General features: G+C 38.8%; 1 long non-coding RNA gene across 1 annotated transcript in view; it reads right to left on the bottom strand.

The window, feature by feature from the left end:
* Positions 1–5,624: 5,624 nt before the first annotated feature.
* The window catches only part of LOC138174841 (uncharacterized), a 27,576-nt gene continuing 13,376 nt past the window's right edge, over positions 5,625–19,824 (bottom strand). The window contains exon 3 of the long non-coding RNA XR_011171830.1: positions 5,625–8,527. This is a non-coding gene — a long non-coding RNA (uncharacterized lncRNA). The remainder of the gene's footprint in view (positions 8,528–19,824) is intronic.

Genomic DNA, 19,824 nt, shown 5'->3' with positions numbered 1-19,824 from the left:
AGTGTCACAGACTTTCAGAGTCTCAGCTGGAATTAAGTTCAGACCGACCCATAGATAATGAAACAAAAATCCTTTTTTCAATGCATAACTTGACAGTCCAATCTTTCCTTGAAGACCTCCAGTGAAGGGGAGGCTAGCACTTGATTGTGGGGGTGTTTTTCCTTATACTCAGACTAAATTAGGCTTTAAAATTTTTTTATTCATTGGTTCTAGTTCTGCCTTCTAATTGCTCTTCTGAATGATGACCCTTCAAATTCATTATAAACAGCTATCATGCCCTTCTCTGCCCGGCCCCTGTCTGGTCAGCACTGGCTACTCCTCTAGAATTATTATGTATCCTTCAATCAGTTCTCATACCACCACCACTGCCACCCGCCCCCCCCCCAAAAAAAAAAAGAAAAAATCAGCATTAAAGGTCCTTTACTATCCAGGCTTCTCCCCATTTTCCCATGCCCAGCATGGTCTCTAACTTATCAATGGCGTTCTTAAATCTAAACATGATACAACACAGTACCATAAAAGTAAGCTAATCAGAACAGTACAACAGGACTTTGCCTTGGTCTTTATCTTGTGAGCTCCTTGAGGGCAGGAACTATCTTTTACCTCAGGATTTAACACCAAGCTGGAAACAAAGAAGGCACTTAATAAAGTTTTATTTAAGCTGGAAACAAAGAAGGCACTTAATAAATGTTTATTAATGATGCTGATAGTCCAAGATGGCTTTAAGCTTTGTTTGTCTTATACTTCCTACTCTTGACTCTTAAGCCTTCCGGTAAGTCATTCATAAAAATGTTAAATAACAAAGGATAGATAGGGTAGATAGATCCCCAGGGCATTGCATTGTACACCTTCTTCTAAAGTTGAGTTGATGCTGTGGGTCCAGTTATTCAACTAGTTCCAAGGCCTCCCTCTCAGATACTCTAAATACTGTGCCTCCTGTGAGTAAAAAATTAATTGAAATTAGTGTGTTAATTTCCTTCCTTGAACATTTTCTTTCTAAAATAAAACCACGTTAACTTACTTGGAGGGGGAAGGGAGTGAGAAATGTAGAGGCCAGAAAAAAATTGAAGGAAACACATGTTATAGTCAATAAATACTTCTTATATTCAGGTATCCAGGGAAACTTTCTGACCTGGTTGAGTTTGAGGGATTCCTAGGTCTAACTTTTTAAGAAGCTTATCAGCTCATTAACAGATAAAGAGAAAGGAATTAGCACATTTATTATTTAAATACAAATCTCTTTCTAAAGTCTCCCTTAAAAATCACTTATTAGCTTTCTCTTTTGGAAGCCCAAACAAATAACCTTATTTACACTATTTATTTACTTAGTAATTCTTTTGTTTTATCCCAAGGGAAAAATAAACTCCTGGCTCTTATATGAAGGCACCCATACACAAACAAAAACAAAATCGTTCCTTGCTCTCTCAGAGCTTATCTCTTACTAGGGAAATAGAACATAGAGACAGATAATTAAATACAAAGTATATATAACATACTACAAAGTAATTCCAAGACATAGAGGATATCCAACTGGAAAGATAAGGAAAAGACTCGTAACGGGGGTGGGTAGCACCCGAACTGGGCTCTGAAGGAAGCTAGGGGTCTCTGAGATTCCAGATATGGGCAACCATTTGCACAAAGGCATAGGAGCAAGAGAGTGCCTTGTTCAGGGAATGGCAAAGCAAGCTAGTTAGATGACAATGCTTTGTAAATGAATAATTTCCATGAGGAAAATGGGCTTATATAGTTGTTTTAAAGTTGCTCCCTTTTCTACCTACTCAAATATAACCTGGGATCTGTGAATGTGTTTGTTGATTTATTTTATATTTTAATATTTTCAATATATTTTATATAGTTTATTTATTTACATATTTTAATAATACTGTTTTTCACTGTAATTTTCTTCCTTTGTAATCCTATGCATTTTATTTTATGCATTTAAAAATATGATTCTGAGAAGGATCCATAAGCCTCACCAGACTGTCAAAGGGGGTATATGACATAAAAAAGGTTAAGAATTCAAGATTTAAGTACATAGAAATACTCATTGACTCAGTAACATATATAATGATAATAATAACTCAGTGGCTTAATGGAAAGATATTTCTTCAGAGTAGAGTGTAAATACAGCTGACTGTGATTCCAGGGAGGGTACTCAACCTCTTTGAGCCCCAGGCAACTGTCTTAACACTATAAGTTGCAGAAGAGTTGCTTTTCTTTGGCTCATACCAAAGGAATCACACCAACAGAATAACAGATCTGGACCCAAAAAAGCATATTGAAATTCGTTGTGAATCTTAAGACAGAATATAAATGTATCTCCTTTAATCTTTGCCACAAACTAGTGAGATAAATAGTATAAGTTTTCAGATTCAATTTGACAGCCATCTCTTGAGCATCTATGTGCAAAGTGCCATATTCTCCACTGAGGATGCAAAGATTAAAACAACAACAGCAACAATCATTGAACTCGGGACATTTATGTTCTACTGCTGGGAAACTGAGTCATCCAAAGGTAAACTGCCCATCATCACAGAGCTATTAAACAATTTAGGGTTTAACCCTAAGTGTCCTGACACCAAATACAGCACCTTTTCCCCATCACGCCAAGTTTGCAACCCTCTCATCACCACCACCACATTTTCCCCCTTTCCTTTTTTACAAGTTAACCCTGCCCAGTCATCCAGGTTTTCCAAAGACAGAGTCATAACTTAAAAGGATATGTGAGGGTGTTTAGTTTCAATTTATTATGAAATAAAAGAAGTACCTGCTTACATTTCTTTTTTTTTTTTTAACTTCACTATGCTGGAAAGGAAAAGTAGAAATCCAGGAAGCCTTAAGTATTTCAGAAATATGACAGTGGATAAGGAGTCAGCTTTGGAGTCAGGAAAACGTGGGTTAAAGCACTGCTTCCAAACCAAACCAGCTACATAACCTTGGATGAGTCATTTAACTTCTCAGCACTCAGGACAGCTCCATAAACTGCCCATGTATTGGAAGTACCAAATGTCTCAACCAAAAAATACAAGCAAACAAATAAAAAGCTACAGTTGAATAAATTAGTAATCTTCCCAAATTAAAAATAGAGAGATGATGAATGCAGTTCATTTAGCATTCCCTTTGGGACCCACATACTACATAATATGCCCAGAAAATAACGTTCTTTCCATCAAAGACTTTGGCACTGTCAAAGGGCTCAATATAAAAAAGCCAGTAACATTTTATCAGAGACAATGATGTTCTAAAAAAAGAGGCATTACCAACTGTTTTACTGTTGCACCCTAAGGATAAAGAGACTTTTCCATCTGACTAGCAGCTGACACCTTGCATGTGCCTTGTCTCCATTAAACGAGCTCCCTGAAAACAGGGACCATCTTTCCTTATTACTTGTGTCTGACATTTAGCACAGTGGCTGATGCAAATGCTTATTAAATTTTGATTGGTAATAATGTTCATTCATTTCTTTATTCATGTTTGACATGGGGAATAGACATCTGATCTTTTTACAGATACATTAGGTTTTGATCAATGTATTTATGTCATTTATATATGAGTTGTAAGCCCCATCAAGTTTAATGTGTCTCTCTAAATGGCCTAACGTAAGATCCTAACAATTAGGGCTGTCCAAAAGTAGAATGGAAGGTAATGGGTTTCCCTTCACCAATGGTCTTGAAAAACAGACTGTACATTGGCTGATAAAGAGGATCCTGTTTAAGTCCAGGTCAGGCAAACAATGTGCATGTACAGTATTAATTAATCTCCAGTACTGCTCCAGGTTCTCTTGAGGGCACTGGGTATACAAAGGCAAAAATGAAACAGTCTTTTCTTCAAGTACTTTAAAGTCTATTGGGAGAAACAATATGTAATTTAAAGTTCATGTTCACGTCCCTTTCAACTCTGAAATACCATGAAACTGCTCAGTGATATTAGCTATTCAGTGTTGCCCCCCCCCCCAAACCCTTGAAATGTGAATGATAGGTGCTGCTGTTGCTAACAGTTTGTCCTTCATTCTTGAAGAGGACCATGACATCAGGGAGGTAATGCCATGACATATAAGTGAATTGCATTTAAGTGAGGGAAGGCTATGCAAAGTCATCAGCCTCACTTTCACCTCTGGATCCATCTAGGTCCAATACCCAGATATAGATCAAGATAACTAGAGATGGCCCAGGATGCAGTAGGGAACCTTGGCCTTTTCAAGCTAAGTCAAACCAGCAAAGTCCCAAAAGGTTACTGCACTGTCATTGTATGTATATACTTATATATCTATTTTGCACATAGGATATTTATTCTTATGATTCCAAAATACTCCCTGGAATCCCAGGAGGGATTATTTTCATTTTTTAAATAAACCAGAACAGGAAAAGTTGACTTCAGTGGGCAGGGGAACAGTGCAGCTGGTTATCCTACTACATAAAAGTTCATATTTTAATTTTCTTTACTACTCAAAAGAAAACAGAATAGTACAATTAACAGAAAAACCAATAGTTCTCAAAAAGAAAAATAATTGCAATGAAATCCCAACATTAGAAAATCCCTAGCCTGGAGGCAGGAATTCTTCTGTCACCAAGGAACAACCTCAGGCAAATCCACTGTAACTCAGTAACTAAATAAAGTGATTGGGATGATAACTCAGAGTAAGGAAGTTGTAGGGAATAGTGTAAGAATTATATGCGAAGAGGAAATACTAATCAAAGCAAAAGTTTATGGAGAAGGAGGTTTCTCCAGTTTATATAATAAATAAATTTCTCCAGTTTATATAATAAAGTAGGAGCTCAGCTAGCTGGTACTAGTGGATAGAGCACTGGACCTGGAGTCAGGAAGACCTGAATTCAAATGCAACCTTAGACACTAGATGAGAGACCTTGGGCAAGTCACCTGATGCTTCTGAACTTCCATTTTCATATCTATAAAATGGGTGTAATAATAGCACCTACCTGCTGGAGTTGTTTGGAGGATGCTGTGAGATAATAATGTAAAGCTTTTTGCAAACCTTAAAGTTCTATATAAATGCTAACTATATTATTAATGAAGGAAAGATTGCAATTTTAGTGATTTATGAGGGAATATCAGAACTTACCCATTGATTGCCCCAGTACCAGGGAGGAGATTATATAAGGTAATATAGCAGGCAGAAAAAATGTATCCTATCAAGATCCTAAAATACCTTTTACAAGTTGGGAGAGAAACAGAGAGTATTGACTCCAAACCTTGATGTACTACCTAAAAAGCTCAAGTTCACTTTTTGGGGAAGTGGAAGCCTGAGTCTTTAAGGTCACTGAAATTCCCAGAGCTCTGTTAGAAAGAATTGTGCACTCAGTGTTAGGAGTAAGAACAATGTACCTAAGTAATGATCACTAAGAGGCATTATTGTTGTGTTACATAGTGTTTTGTAGTGCCTAGGATACCAGAACCATTTCTGCTTCTGGATATGGTCTCAGCTGATCAGTGATATTTAAACAGAAGTCAAAAATAAGTTATAAGACAGGAGAGAAAAGAGGGTCAATCAATGCATCATTTTTTTAATTAACAGAAGGTAGACCAGAAGGAAATAAAAAGAACAGCTTTGAAAGTTACATGTTGAATTTATAAAATACTTTAAATGAAAATGAAGTTATGTATATAATGGAGATTCACAGTCTTGTGTACAATTTCCTTTTTCTATTCTACTTCTTAGAAGCAAATGCTATTTTATTTGGTGTTTAAAATGTTTTTTTTTAAAAGCTTTGTATTTACTAACAGGAGAGGATAGGGTTGAAGCCACTTTACCAGTTGTGGAGGATCTTGCACAAACTGTCCTGGATTTGGAGCCCAAGGATAGGGACTGGATTTATTATTTCACTGATACAGGAAATCATTCCAGAGAACAATTTGGAACTATGCCCAAAGGGCTATCAAACTGTGCATACCCTTTAATCCAGCAATATCTCTACTAGGTCTGTATCCCAAAGAGGTCATAAAAAAGGGAAAAGGATCCACATGTATAAAAAGATTTATAGCAGTTCTTTTTGTGGTGGCAAAGAATTGGAGATTGAGGGGATGGCCATCAATTAGGGAATGCCTGAACAAGTTGTGGTATAGGGATGGAATAGAATGGAATGGAATGGAACACTACTGTTTCATAAGAAATGATGAGTAGGCAGATTTCAGAAAGACCTGGAAAGACTTACAGGAACTGATGCTGAGTGAAGTGAGCAGAACCAGGACAACATTGTACACGCTCACAGCCACATTGTGAGATAATAAACTTTGATAGACTTAGCTCTTCTCAACAATGCAATGATCTAGGACAATTCCAAAAGACTCCTGATAGGAAAATGCTATCCACATCCAGAGAAAGAACTATGGAGTCTGAATGCAGATAGAAAGAAACATATTATTTTTTCTCTCTTTCTTTGTCTTTTTCCCTCTGGGTTTTTCCCTTTTGTTCTGATTCTTCTTTCACAACATGACTAATATAGAAATACATTTAATATGATTGTACATGTATAGCCTATATCAGATTGCATGCCATCTTGGGGGGTAGGAAGGGGAGGGAGGAGGAAAAATTTAGAACTCAAATCTTATGAAAGCAAATGTTGAAAACTAAAAATATTTAATTTAAAAAAGAATCCCTCATTTCCTGAGGAACGGGATGATTTCAGAAAAACTTGAAGAGGTTTATATGAACGGATGAAGAGGACAATGAACAGAACCAGTAATACACAGTAATAGCAATGTTGTACAATAATCAACTATGAATGACAACTATTTTCATCAATACAATGATCCAAGACAATTCCTAAGGATTCATAATGAAAAATGCTAACCTATATCAAATTGCTTACTGTTTCAGGGAGGGGGAAAGGAAATGAAGGAAGGAGAAAATTTGGAAAACAAAGTTTTAAAAAATGAATGCTAAAAAACTGTTCTTACATGTAATTTGGAAGAAAAATATTATTTAAAAAAATCTAATTTTCTTAAAAAACCTCAAGTACCAACTTTTACCTTTCTGACTTTTCCAATACTTCCCATTGCTAGTGCCTCCCCTATAATTGCTCTGCATTTATTTTGTACAACCTATATTTGTATGTGCTATTTAGGATGCAGGGTGTCCCAAAAGTTTTAGTGCAAAACTGCACAAAAACTTTTGGGACAGCCTATATAAACTCCTTGGGGGAAGGGACTGTTTCATTTTTGTTGTTTTATTCCCTTAGTCCTGGCCTGCAGCAGGTACTCAAGAAATGCCTGTTGCTCTATTGATCTTATGTATAAGGTTTGCTTCTCAGTGCCAGGCACTGTACTCAATGCTTGACAAATATTCTTTGATTCTCATAACAACCCTGAGAAGCAAATGCTATTATTATTCTCATTTTATAATTGAGGAAACAGAGACAGACAGAGATTAAGGGACTTACCCAGGGTCACACAACTAATAAGTATTTGAGGTCGATTTGAACTCAGATCTTCCTGACTCCAGTCCATCTATCATGACACCTAACTGCTTCTAGGCAGGGAAAGATCTACAGATGCCAATGCAAACTCACCTGACAAAAGTTACAATTGTTATAATCTGATGAATGAAGAAAAGTGAGAACTGACCTGTATATAACTCTTGAACTTTAGGCCCTTCACCCATGTGTCTAGGATTAGAACAGTAATGCTCTCTGTCCCAGTCAAATCATGTCTGAAGTATACTCAGGTCTGGGTACCATATTTTAACAAGGACACACACTGCTAAGTTGGAAACCATCCAGAGAAGGGTGAACAGCTTTGAGTTTATATCACAGAAGGATCAGTTGAAGGAACTTTGGATGTTTAGTCTGGAAGAGAGAAAATTTAGGGGGAAACAGTATAACTTCCTTCAAATATTTGAAGGGCTGCCTTGTGTAAGATCAATTTTACTAATTCTACTTGACTCAGTGGCTTATTATTTAGGTTTTGATGTCTTAGAATAAGTGTAAATAGCTATTGTTTTCTCTTTTTTTTTCAGAAACTTTGAGGGTCTTCCCCTCCCAGATTGACATTTTTTGTGATGGTAAATTACATCATTTTTTGTCTCAATTCTTGCCTAGCCCTTAGTCATTGAATGAGTGTTGCCTTAGACAGAGACCTGGGAAAGACCTTAATTTAGAAAGGCTGAGGTCACCCACTGCACCCTGGGCCATCAACATTTGTCTTGTCTTTGACTTGCCACTGGATTCCTATGATTCTGGAGGAGAGAGTGAGGCTGATGACTTTGCACAGCTTTGCCTCACTTAAACCCAATTCATGCAAGTCAAGACAAAATCACATGATGTCATTGGTCCTCTTCAAGAATGAAGGATGAACTCTAGAGCAGAACTGGGAGCAATGAGTAAAATTTTTAGATGTGATGGCAGGAAATTTAGGCAAATTTAGGTTGAATGCCAGGAAAAAAAAATTATGGCTGTGGAACAGTCTGTCTCCTGACTTCCCTCTTCCTGAAGGTCTTTGAGGTGGAGATTCTCTTCATGGATGGGCCAGACTGGGGGTCTCTGAAGTCCTTCCCAATTCTAAAAGTTTGTATCTAGGGAAAACACAGGACAGGAAGGAAGTTACAGAGGGAAGGTAGGCATTGGTGGCTGGTGGTTAAATACAGTCAAATACAATCACTCAAACTCTCACTAGGCAGATAGATGACTGGTCCTGGAGTCAAGCAGATCAGATTCAAATTCTACCTTAAATATCTACTTCACTATCTGACTTTAAGCTAGTCAATTAACTTCTTTCAGCCTCAGTTTCCTCTTCTGTAAAATGGGGATAAAAGAATAGGACCTACCTTATAGGATTGTTTCAAGGATCAAAAGAGATAATACATTTAAAGCTCCTTACAACCTTAAAGAATTGTATGAATGCTAGCTATCATTATTGCCCCACATCCAATCAATTGCCAAGAGTCTTTATAACTTTTCCTCTATATTAGCCTCCTTATCTTCCCCTCCTCCTCTTGTACTGCCAATTCCCTGGTCTAAGTCCTCCTGAGTTTGTCCTTGTGGGCTCTCACCTGGACCATTACAGAAGAACAGAAGTTTAGAGCTAAAAAAAAAAGGATCTCAATAGCCACTAAGTTCAACCCATACATGAAAAAAGGCCCCTCTATAATGTACTCTTCAGGCCCTACTTGAAAACCTCCACAGTGAGAGAACTTTCCCTGCCACTTTTGAGGAGGAGGCTGTTGGACATCTCTAACTGTGAACAGGTTCTTTCTGAGAGTAAAACAGTCTTCTACCCACTGTTCCTTGTTCTGTGCTTTGGGACCAAACAAATTAGTCTAACCCTTCTTCCCATCACAGCCCTTCAAATACTTAGAATTTGAAATCCAAAACTATAAAGAATTTTAAATGTCCAACCTCCTTATGTTACAGAAAGGATATTAAGGCATAGGGAGGTTAAGTGATTTGCCCAAGGTCACACAACTAGTAAGTATCTGAAGCAAGATGCAAGCCAAGTTCCCCGATTCCACAGTCAGTGATTTTTCATGACATCATTCTCGGCTTTAAATAATAATACCTCCCTCACTTAGAGTGAGTATAGAAACCCAAAATTTTAACAAGCTTTTCTTAAACACCTACCCCTATAAAAGATCTCTTAATAATAAAGTCCTAGAATATGGTGAGATTCCCCAAGCAGAGGAGGTCCACTCATTACAACTGCTATTCTTTATCTTCTATGGCATGTGTTGAGAGGCAGGTAGCTACAGGCTGGATTCCAAAGCAAATAGAGCTCGGTAAACAGAGGGAGAGCAATCTTACATGAAGCAAGCAAAAGAAATGCTTCAAGGACACCACAGGAGCCTGACTGGAATTGGCCAACACCAATAGCGTGAAATCAACAGCAGTGAACATCCCAAAGGTGAGTGACGCTCTTACCAATGGCTTGGAAGCAAGAGTGCCAACATCCCAAAGGTCAGTGCTGGCTGACCCCATGGCTGGTTGGGTGGCAGTGGTGGGATGGTGATCCACAGCTGGAAGAAACAGATGCGTACCCACTGCTGCTAGGAGTCATCACAGGACTCCAAAGGGCAAGGATAGGCTTTTTACACATTCACTTTTTCAGAACCACTGAGATCTACAGAAAGGATTGAGAAGTAGCCTGGATAGAATGGCAAGAATAACAAAGCAGAAATAGGGAAACCTGGGTTTGCATCCCATCTTGGCCACTTGAATTTAGGGGAGTCACTTCACCGGTTTCTTCACCTCTAAATGTAGAGGTCAATAGTCATTATCCTACCCACCTTTCAGGAGTTTTATGTTGGATCAAATAGAGATCATATATGTAAAAGTGTTTTGTGAATTATAAAGATGCTCTACAAAAACATGTGATTTTAAAAAATTATTGTTGTTGTTTAGTTATATCTGACTCTTTGTGACCCCATTTGGCAAACATATTGAAATAGTTTGCCATTTCCTTCTCCAGTTTATTTTACAGGTGGGGAAATGGAGGCAAACAGGGTTAAGTGACTTGCCCAGGGTCTCACAGCTAGAAAGTAATTGAGGTCCGATTTAACTACAAACTCAGCGCTTATTCTGTTCACAAAGAAGCTACCCTTCTTTGGCCTTGGTCTCTATTATGATCATGTGCTCTTTATTTTATTTTTTTAATTAATAAAATCTTATTTTATCTCCTTCCTACCTTCTCCATACTTAGGCTGGGGGAAAGAAAAGAAAAACAAAAACCTTGTAATACATATGCATAGTCAAGCTAAGAGAATTCCTGAATTGGTTGTTTCCAGAAATATTTGTTTTATTCTGTACCTTGAGTCTAGCGCCACTTTGTCAGGAGGTAAGCAGCGTGCATACTCATTGATCCTCTGGAATCAAGATTTGACCATGTGGTACAGAAACTAACTTCCAACAAGAAGTCTAATTTCACTGAAAGGTAACTGGCATTGAAATAAGGCCTTACTTACATTGTTACCTGACCACAAACTTGTAAGGTAGATACCATAGTAATACTATCCCCATTTTAGAGGTGAAGAAACTGAGGCTCAGGGAGATTATATAACTTGGTCATAGTCCCCTAGTAGGTAAAGATCAAGAGTAGGATTTAAATCTAGATATTCCTAATTCCAAGTCCAACACTAACCACTATTAAATGCCCTGCAGCCTCCCTGAATGGTAGGAATAGCCTTGCCTACTGTCCTGGTGCTTCAGATGAACTGAATAGATCAGAAGTAAGATGAGATATTCCAGGGTTCTGGATGCTATAGACATTTCCAGGAGAAGGATGAATGAAACATGTTTAAGGTCATTGTAGTATAGCCTGAAAGTCAGATAGAAAAACTGACTAATCCTTCAGAAAATTCATCAGGGGTCAGGGTGTCCTCAGAGCAGGGATGTAACCCAGGGCCGAGGTTATAGTCTATGGGGCTCTCACTTAGAGATTAGACCAAAAAGCAAGTTCTGGGAGGGACTAAAGAGGTCACCATACCTGGAACCCAAAGCTACATTGGGCTAGAAACTTTGTCATATTTATTTAGCATCCAGCCTAGACAGGGTTGAGGGGGATTGGTACCTTGTAAGTCTTTTCCATGCAATACAGTTTGAAAAGCCATTGAAATGATTATGAGAAATCTATCTCTAAAATAATCCATGTTGGGTTTTTTTTGAAATACATTTCCTTGATGCCTATTGTCTTTATGTGACAGTCATTTCCCATCTACCTCCTCCAGACTTAACACTCCCTCATGACAAAGAAAAATAATTCAGCAAAAAACATCCCAGAGAGAAACCTTATCTTATAATGTATGCAGTACTCTTTGTATTATTTCATAAAAGTCCTTCCAGATTTCTTTGTATGTCTCATACTTGTTGGTCTGAATTCATCATTGTGTTCTATTACATTAAGGTACCATGATTTATTTAAGCAGCTGCTTCTTCTCCTCCTCCTCCTCTTTCCCTCCTCCTTTTCCTTTTTCTCCTCCTCCTCTTTTCCTACTTCTCTTCTTCCTCTTCCTCCTTTTCTTCCTCCTCTTTTTCCTCCTCCTTCTCCTTTTCCTTCTTTTTCTTCTTCTCCTCCTCCTCCTCTTTCTCCTCCTTCTCCTCCTTTTCCTCCTTCTCCTCCTCCTCCTCCTCATCTTTCCCCTTCCGTAAGTTTTAAGAATATAAAAGGGTCTTGAAGTAAAAAAAATTGTGAACCATTGATCTAAATCCTTTAGGAAGACTCTTGATGCACTCAATAAAGAATAGCTCACACTTTATCCAATATGTTTTTAACCTAAACCTACAAATTTTTTCTTAGGGAAGAAATATGTAAGACTTTAATTGTGAATAAGTAACTGATTTTCCAGACTGCAGGAAGTTTTAATTCTCAGGGAAGCTGGGGGAAAAATGAAAAAGAATGCCAAATCCAGTTCTACAGACATTTTTTAATCACAGTGTTCAGAATACAGTGCTAGATACTAAGAAAGATACAAAGTTTAAATAAGACCAGGATTCTGTGCCTTTCTGAGGTTTAAAGCTCCCCTTTGATATAAATAGGGAAATTAGGAAGAAGGATAGGTTTTTTTGGGAAAGCTAGTGAGTTCTGTTTTGAACATTTGGAGTCTGAGATGCCTTTGTGCTATGTAGTTGGAAATGTCCAGTAGGCAGTTGGTGGTATGGAACTGGATACATACACAACACAAAAATATTTGATCAGTCCATCAACAAGCATTTAATATGAGCAAAACTGACCAAATGGAAAAGGAGGGTCAAAAACTCAGTGAAGAAAATAATTCCTTAAAAATTAGCATGGGGCAAATAGAAGTTAATGATTCTATGAGAAATCAAGAAATTATACAACAGAACCAAAAGAATGAAAAAATAGAAGGCAGTGTGAATATCTTATTGGAAAAACAACTGACATGGCAAACAGATCCTGGAGAGATAATTTAAAAATTATTGGGCTACCTGAAGGCCATGATAAAAAATAAAGAGCCTAAATATCATCTTTCAAGAAATTATCAAGAAAAACTGCCCTGATATTCTAAAATGGAAATTGAAAGAGTCTATACCTTCTGGAAGAGATCCCAAAATTAAAACTCCAAGGAATATTATGCCTAAATTCTGGAGATTCCAGGTCAAGGAAAAAATATCACAAGCAGCCAGAAAGAAGCAATTCAAGTATTGTGGAAACACAACCAGAATAGCATGAGATTTAGCAGCTTCTACATTAAGTATTTGGAATATAATATTCCAGAGGTCAAAGAAGCTAGGATTAAAACCAAGAATCACCTATCCATAAAAACTGAGTATAGGGAGTAGAAACAGGACCTCCAAGCAGCTCTGGCTCCCACCTTCCTCAATCCATGTAAAAGGGGAACCCTCAAAATGACACAGAGAAGCTAACCTCCCGCTGAGGACAGCCCAGCAGGCCTGCAGGAATTGGCCAGTGCAGCACTCTGGGAGGCAAACCCAGCCATGCTAGAGCCCAGGTTTTAGCACCAGGGCTAGCCTGAACAACCATCTGGAGGGACTCCAGATTACAAGCAGCTGTGGTGGTCCAGAATTATCAACACATAGATGCTAAGGACAAAGTGAGAGGTCAGTGAAGTGTAGACTTTGGGACCAAGTAGTTGGGAGTGCATTGGCTTTTGACCCTGTGGTGAAAAGCTGCTGAGGGCTGAAGTGCAGCCACATGGCAGCTACAGCTCCTGGCCTGCAGAGTGTAGGGGGATCAAGCACCAGTATGAGGGGTAATTGCTCTTGCTTTAACCTGCTTGGATCTGGATTGCAGTCTAGAGTGGAGGTCCTGAGGTGAGTAACCAGCTTGCCAGAGCATATGGAGGCTTCAGAGAGGACATCCAACTAATGCCTATGGCAGCTGAGAAAACTCCAGCATTTGCGATGAAAGCTCCCCTGTCCGGTGGCAGAGTCCTACTGTGACAAAAAGTCAGTGAGTGGCAACATGACCAGGCAAAGGAAGTAAAGCAAACAGAAGAATCTAACATGAGAATCCTATTTTGGGGACAAAAAGGATCAAAGCATGGAACGGGAGGAACACAGTGAAGTCAGAACTCTTACACCAAAAGCTTCAAAGGAAAATACAAGCTGGTTACAAGCCATAGAGACCTTAAGAAGCAGATAAGAGAAGTGGAGGAAAAATTGTGAAGAGAAATGAGAACAGAACGATGCAAGAAAATTATGAAATGAGAGTCAACAGCCTGACTGAGGAAAATATCACCTTAAAAAACAGACTAACTCAAATGGAAAAAGAGGTTCAAAAATGAGGAGAAGAATGCCTTAAAAAGCTGAATTGGCCAGATGGAAAAAGAATCTCAAAAGCTCACCGAGGAGAATCATTGCTTCAGAATTAGACTGGAGCAAATGGAAGCTAATGACTTTATGAGAAATCAAGATGCTGTTAAACAGATCCAAACAAATGAAAGAATAGAAGGCAATGGGAAATATCTCATGGGAAGAACCACTGACCTGTAAAATAGATCCAGGAAAGATAATTTAAAAATTATTGGACTACCTGAAAGCCATGATCAAAGAAGGAACCTGGACATCATCCTCCAAGAAATTTTCAAGGAAAACTGCTCTGATGTTTTAGAACCAGAGGGCAAAATTGAGGTTGAAAGAATTCACCAATCACCCCCTGAAAAAAATCCCAAAAATAAAGCTCCTAGAAACATTATAGTCAGGTTTCAAAATTCCCAGATTAAGGAGAGAATATTACAAGCAGCTAGGAAGAAACAATTTGAATATTGTGGAAACACAATCAGGATAACACAGGATCTGGCAGCTTCTACACTGAGGGATTGAAGGGCCTGGAATATGATATTCCAGAGGACAGAGGAGCTGGAATTAAAATCAAGAATCACCTACCCAGCAAAACTGAGTATCATGTTTCAGGGGAAAATATGGTCATTCAGTGGAATAGAGGACTTTTCAAGCATTCTTGCTGAAAAAACAAGAGTTGAATAGAAAATTTGACATTCAGATACAAGAAACAAGAGAAGCATGAGAAGGTAAACAGGAAAAAGAAATCATAAGGAAGTTACCAAAGTTGAACTATTAACATTCGTACATGGAAAAACAATAATTGTAACTGATGAAACTTTTCTCAGTATGAAAATAGTTGAAGGAATAGAAATATATATGTCTATATCGGAGGGCATACTGGCATATGAATACATATGTGAATGTGTGTACATATGTACAGGTATACATAGACCAATTTAACAGGAAGGGATGATACTAAAAGGTAAAACTAAGAGGGGAGAGAGGAATATAATGAGAGGAGATGGGGAGAGACAGTATGGGCAAACTATCTCAAATACAAGAGGCAAAAGAAAATGGTTACAATGGAGGGGAAGAATAGGAAGGCAAAAGGGAATGGATCAACCTTATTCTCATTGAATTTGGGTTGGGGAGGGAATGAAAGACACACTAAATAGGGTATCTCACCCTCCAGGAGAGTAGGGGGGAAAGGGGATGAGGGGGGATGATGGGGGATGATGGAAGGGAGGGAAGGCTTGAGGCGGAGGGAAATTGGAAGCATCGACTTTTGAAAAGGGATCAAAGTAGATAATAGAACAAGTGGGAGATGGGATAGGAGGTAGGGAAATATAGTCAGTCTATTACAATATATCTACTATGTTGTTGTTTTGCATTAGCCACACATGTACAACCTATACATAACTGCTTATCTTCCCAGTAAGAGTGGGTGACAAAGGAGGAAGGTAATGAATCTGGAATCCAAAGTTTTAAAATCAAATGTTTATATATATACATACATACATACATACAATTATTAAAACTATTTTACATGTAATTGGGAAATAAGATATACAGGTATTGAGGCATAGAGATCCACCATGCCCTACTGGAAAAGTCGAAGGGGGTATGGGAGAAGATATGGGAGAGAGCAGATAGGATGAGGGGATATCCTGGGGGACTGCTATTTTGGGCAGTGGGTAGGGGAAAAGCAGGGAGAAAATTTGTAACTCAAAATCTGGCAGAAATTAATGATGTAAATCAGAGGTTAATAAAACATTTGAAAAAATAATTTAAAAAATCTATGATTCTAAAAAAAAACTGAGTATAATCCTTCAGGGGGAAAAATGGGAAACAGGGGACTTTCAAGCATTCTTGATGTAAAGACCAGAGTAGAACAGAAATATTTGACTTTCAAATAAAAACTTTGACTTTCAAATACAAGACTCAAGAGAAGCATGAAAAGGCAAACAAGAAAGAGAAATAATAAGGGACTTATTAAAGCTGAGCTGTTGGAGAGGCAGGCCAGGATGCTGACCCCTCTTCCTTCCCCCCCTCCCTCCAGCCCAGAGAGAGGCAGGCCAGGAAGAGGCCTGATCAAAGTGGCGGCAAGTTGTCCCACCAACCACAAGGCCATTACCAGGCCTATGAACAGAGGTCTGGGACTGCACAGAGTAAGGTAAGAATCAAATGCAGGGCCCTTGGCAGGGGCAGCAATTACTCCTGGGACTACCAATCCATAGCCCAGAAATTTAAAAAGCCCCTATCTGGACCTCCAGGGACCAGGATGGCAGAGTGAACCCTGGCTGCTCCAACCCCAACCCTGACCCTGAAAACATAGTAATTATTACCCCAGGGCAAAATGCTAAACAATAAAGGCTTGGGAACCCTAGAGGAAGGGCATAGCTAGGGCCCTGGCTCAAAATGTGTAGAAAGCATACTACAAAGACAAAGACTCTGGAGTCCTACTATCTTGGGAGGAACCAAATTCAGAGGTAGACAGTGTTGTCTCCACACCCACAGCTGAAGCATCGACAGGGAACTGGTCTCAGGTACAGAAATCTTTCCTAGAAAACCTCAAAAGGAACTTTGAAAACCAAATGAGAGAGATAGAAGACAAAATGAATAATTCTTTTAAAATAAAAATTGCAAAATTAGAAAAACATTACAATGAAGAAAACAGCTCCTTAAAAAGAAAAATGTGTGATATGGAAAAGGAGCTCCAAAAACTAACGGAGGAAAAAAATTCACTAAAAACTAGAATCAACAAAATTGAAGCAAATAACTCTATGAGGAACCAAGAATTAGTCAAACAAAACAAAAAGAATGAAAAATTAGAAAAAGAGGTAAAATACCTCAAAGAAAAAATAACTGACCTGGAAACAGATCCAGGAGAGATAATCTGAGAATCATAGGCCTACCAGAAAATCATGATGAAAAAATGAGCCTGGACAACATCCTCCAAGAGCTCATCAAGGAAAACTGCTCTGAGATACTAGAACCTGAGGGTAAAATAAAAATCAAGAGAATCCACCAGACACCTCCTGAAAGAGATCCCAAACTGAAAAGTCCTCCAAATGTTGTGCCAAACTCCAGAACTGCAATATAAAAGATAAAATACTTCAAGTGGCCAGAAAGAAACAGTTCAAATATCATGGAATCACAGTGAGGATCACACAGGATCAGGCAGCTTCTACACTGAAAGATGAGAGGCAGTGGAATACAATTTTTAGCAAGGCAAAAGAACTCGGATTACAACCAAGGATCACCTACCCAGTGAAACTGAATATATTCTTCCAGGCAAGGAGATGGTCATTCAACCATATAACAGATTTCCAGATCTTACTGATGAAAAAGCCAGAGATCAGTGGAAAATTCAACCTCCAATTATGAGACACAAAAGAGACATAGAAAGGTAAACAAAGAAAACACACACATACACCTTGTTATTTAATAAGAGCAAACTGTTTATAGACAAGTAGAGGGAATGAGTATAAATTACATAAAATGATGATAAAAAAAATACCTTATTAAGGGCTACAAAGGTACTGCAATGGAAGAAGAGGAATGAATGAAGTGGAAAAGAGTAAATTATGCCACATAAACAGGCATAAAAACAATATAGCAAAGGGAAAGAAGCGAGGGAGATGAGTACTATGTGAGCTTTTCCCTCATTGGTTCTGGTGCAAGGAGGGTATAACACAACCAGTTAAGCATAGGACTCTTTCAAGAAGAGACACAAGGGGGCGGAGCCAAGATGGCAGAGTAGAAGCACGACCTCACTGAGCTCACCGCAGCTCTGGCTTCCACCTTCTCCAATCCATGTAAAAACGGGATTCTAAACAAACTTTGGAACTGCAGAACCCACAAAATGACACAGAGAAGCTAACTTCCAGCTGAGGATAGCCCAGCAGGCCAGCAGGAATCAGCCATTCCAGTGCTCTGGGAGCCGAGACCAGCCCCACTCCAAGTCTTTAGCTCCAGGGCAGGCCTGAACAGACACCAGCAGGAGGAACTCCAGATCAGAAGCAGCTGTGGCTGTTTCCAGAATTATCAACACATAGATGCGAAGGACAAAGTGAGAGGTCAGTGCAGTCTGGATTTTGGGACCCAGTAAGTGAGAATACATGGCTTTTGCCCCCCAGGGCAAGAAGCCACTGAGACAATGGCACAGCCAGCCAGCGCCACATGGCAGCTCTAGCTCCTGGACTGCAGAGTGTAGGGGGGACCAAGCACCAGTATGAGAGGTAATCGCTCTTGCTTTAATCTGATTGGATCTGGGTTGCAGTCTAGGGTGGAGGTCCTGGGATGTGTGTCCAGCTTGCCAGAGCATGTGGAGACCTCAGAGAGGGCACCCATCTAATAACTCCGACAGCTGAGAAAACTCCAGCATTTGGGATGAAAGGTCCCCTGTCTGGTGGCAGAGTGCTACTGTGGCAAAAAGTCCAGGGGTCAAGTGACTGAGGGGTGACATGACCAGGCAAAGGAAACAAAGCAGACAGAAGATTCCAACATTAGATTCCTGTTTGGGGGACAAAAAGGAGCAAAGCATGGAACTGGAGGTAGACAGTGAAGTCAGAACTCCTGCACCAAAAGCTTCAAAGGAAAATATGAGCTGGTTACAGACCATAGAGGACCTTAAGAAGAAGATAAGAGAAGCGGAGGAAAAATTGTGAAGAGAAATGAGAACGATGCAAGAAAATTACGAAATAAGAGTCAACAGCCTGACTGAGGAAAATAATACCTTAAAAAACAGACTGACTCAAATGGCAAAAGAGGCTCAAAAAAAAAAAACTCAATGAGGAGAATCATTGCTTCAGAATTAGATTGGAGCAAATGGAAGCTAATGACTTTATGAGAAATCAAGATGCTGTTAAACAGATGCAAACAAATGAAAGAATAGAAGGCAATGAGAAATATCTCATGGGAAAAAACACTGACCTGGAAAATAGATCCAGGAGAAATAATTTTAAAATTATTGGACTGCCTGAAAGCCATGATCAAAGTAAGAACCTAGAACTCATCCTTCAGGAAGTTCTCAAAGAAAACTTCCCTGATGTTTTAGTACCAGAGGGCAAAATAGAGGGTGAAAGAATCCACCGATCAACTTCTGAAAAAGATCCCAAAAAGAAAACTCCTAGGAATATTATAGCCAGGCTCCAGAATTCCCAAATTAAGCAGAGAATTTTACAAGCAGTCATGAAGAAAAAATTTGAATATTGTGGAAACACAATCAGGATAACCCAGGATCTGGCAACTTCTACACTGAGGGATCGAAGGGCTTGGAATATGATATTCCTGAGGTCAAAAGAGCTGGGATTAAAACCAAGTCACCTACCCAGCAAAACTGAGTATCATGTTTCAGAGGAAAATATGATCATTCAGTGGAATAGAGGACTTTCAAGCATTCTTGCTGAAAAAGCAAGAGTTGAATAGAAAATTTGACATTCAGATACAAGAAGCAAGAGAAGTATGAGAAGGTAAACAGGGAAAAGAAATCATAAGGAACTTATCAGAGTTGAACTATTAACATTTCTACATGGAAAAACAATAATGATAACTTATGAAACTTTTCTCAGTAGTTGAAAGGAATAGAAATATATATATATATATATATATATAT

The sequence above is a fragment of the Petaurus breviceps genome, unplaced genomic scaffold (assembly GCF_028583685.1).
Source record: "Petaurus breviceps papuanus isolate PSGF00001 unplaced genomic scaffold, PetGlider_PUasm1.0 76, whole genome shotgun sequence".
Classification (NCBI taxonomy): domain Eukaryota; kingdom Metazoa; phylum Chordata; class Mammalia; order Diprotodontia; family Petauridae; genus Petaurus; species Petaurus breviceps.
This window is presented reverse-complemented; position numbering and strand designations above follow the sequence as displayed.